Below are 2,500 nucleotides of genomic sequence, written 5' to 3' on the forward strand. Positions count from 1 at the left end.
GAGACAGAGAGAGAGAGAGAGAAAGAGAATGAGAAGCATGGAAGGGAAGGAGGGAGGGAGGCTCGAAGGAAAGACAGAAGGAAGAAGTAGGGAGAGAGGGAGAGGGAGAGTCAGACACACAGACAGACAGAGAAAGACAGAGAAAGGAAGAGGGTAGCGTTGATGAATTTAAGGGAACGAAGTAAGGGAGAGGGAGGGGATTAATAATATAAACAGAATAATAACAGGTTGTAATATAATTACTCAAGAACAACTAATACATTATATCATCAACATTACCATCATCACTAATAATACCAAAATGCGAGGTATTCATGAACTCGTGAAATCAAACATAAAGAGCTGTCAGAGGGAATGACTCACTTAATATTTATTAAACAATGCATTTCTTCGTGTGGAAAATACCGTAATATTTTCCAAGGGGCCAACATTCCTTGCCGAGTACCTCCGCACTAACCTGCAGAACTGTATACAACTACAGTGTTTGGTTTTGAATTTCATGTATATTAGATATGCAGAACAGTACAATATTACTTTGGCATTGTTTCTCTCTCTCTTGTCCTCCCTTTCTCTCTCTTTCTCTCTTTATGTCTGTCTTTGTCTCTCTCACTGAGTCTAGACGCCGTAGCGATCGGACGTATTTTTGCCTCCTCTCCGCCGCCGCCTAACAGCTCAGCAAACCGGACCGTCTCATGGTCCCACAACGTCAGAGGGCAACCTGACTACCCTCCCCAGGTCAGAGGGGGGCCAGCAAGCGGGCTTCCCTGGTGCTTCCTCGGGCAGCTAGCTCGAACTTTTTTCCCAGAGTGAACGGGAACCCTTGGCCCAGGGTACTGTGCCCCCTCCCCAGGGTAAAGGGGCCTCCGTTCATGGCAACAGGCCTCACGACAGCGCGGGTCAAAGCTGCCCCCCCCCCCCCGCCAATGATTCCAAACATAGCAATGAAACCAGTACATCCATTGATTACAGCTATTACAACAACAACAACAACAAAAACAGTGTATCAAAGGCAGCATTGCAATAATGCTGAACAGCATCCTTTACAAAGAGCGCATGGGCAAGGGTGGTCATGTGCGACCATACAAAGAAGTTGTACAGCCCTGAAGATTAATTAATCAGGCTCATAACATTAGACTTATCGGACTCTAGAAAAGCGAGGAACACGACACGTAACATTAAAAGAATGATAGTGGTCATCGTCCATACAATGATTGGTTATTGTTTGAACAATAACAAATTAGTGTTCGCAACAACAAACATTCCAACTACAGATTGGTCACAAAAAAATCCACACCCTTTGTAGAATTTTGCCACAAACCAAGTCATCAAGGCACCCAGACACACCACGAACCAGCAATGATCAATCAAGATATCATCGAAAACAAGATGATTGGAATGTTCTGCGACCGGTATACCATCAGCAAATTGATTGGCCAAGACGTGCTGCCTACTCAGAAGCAGGAATGCGGAGAGGAAGCATCACTCACAGCAGATTCACTTCCTTCCCTCCAAACTCCGTCCTCCCTCCCCTCCCCTGCCCACGACCAGTCCTCCTACCAACCCATCCCGTGCGCATCCCCTTCCCTGCAAAATCATGAACACACATAACCCTTCCCCCCATACAACCTATACGTCTGTACCCACCATCCCTACGAGCATCCCACCCTCCCCTCCCTCTCCACCCGCCCCTAGCCACGATCTTGCTGCCGAGCCAGCTCCCCCCCACCGGCACCACGCCCGACATCACGCAAGCGCCCTCCCAGCAATGCTGAGGCATCGGTTTCTGGGAGGAGAAGCGAGGCATCGACGCAAGCAACACCTAGGAGAAGTAATATCCATCACAAAGGAAGAAGACATAGAAGACTTTCTTGCCTAAGAGTTTGAAAATATATCAAATCCAAAAGCATATAAAAATATAACACATCACTTTTATTCTAGTTTCACAGTGACAATCAAAGGCAAAAATATACACCCAGAACTCACAAATTCACAAATTCATATGTTTTCCCTATAAATGTAAAAATATTTTTGAACAAGTACAGAAACAAGCCGCTTGTTTGACGCCGTCGCACAGTCAGCAAGACCAAAGGTCACATCATGCTATGCAATCAAAATAGAACATACCAATGCACAATCTCCCCTTGAAGAAATTGAAATGATCACGGAGAGGAATGTCGACATCCTTTGATTTGTGAAACGGCTTCATGAAGAAATGTCAAGTAATTTCATTAACATTTAAAATTCCAGTGTTCATAGGTGTGATGCAGGGCGAGGTGGGGAGTTTGCATATACGTAAGAGACACTCTTAAATCAAATGAAATCTCCACTACAACGGTAAATAATGCAGCTGTAAAGGACATTTGGGTGACTGTACAAAGTAGTATGTATCCCTCCTTCATTAATGGTATAATCTATAGACACCCTCATGCTACAGCTGAATCATTTGAATATCTCGAAGATATTTTTAAAGAAATGTCAATGAAAAAAAAAACCTTTTTTC

Source organism: Penaeus monodon, chromosome 4, assembly GCF_015228065.2.
Source record: "Penaeus monodon isolate SGIC_2016 chromosome 4, NSTDA_Pmon_1, whole genome shotgun sequence".
NCBI lineage: Eukaryota > Metazoa > Arthropoda > Malacostraca > Decapoda > Penaeidae > Penaeus > Penaeus monodon.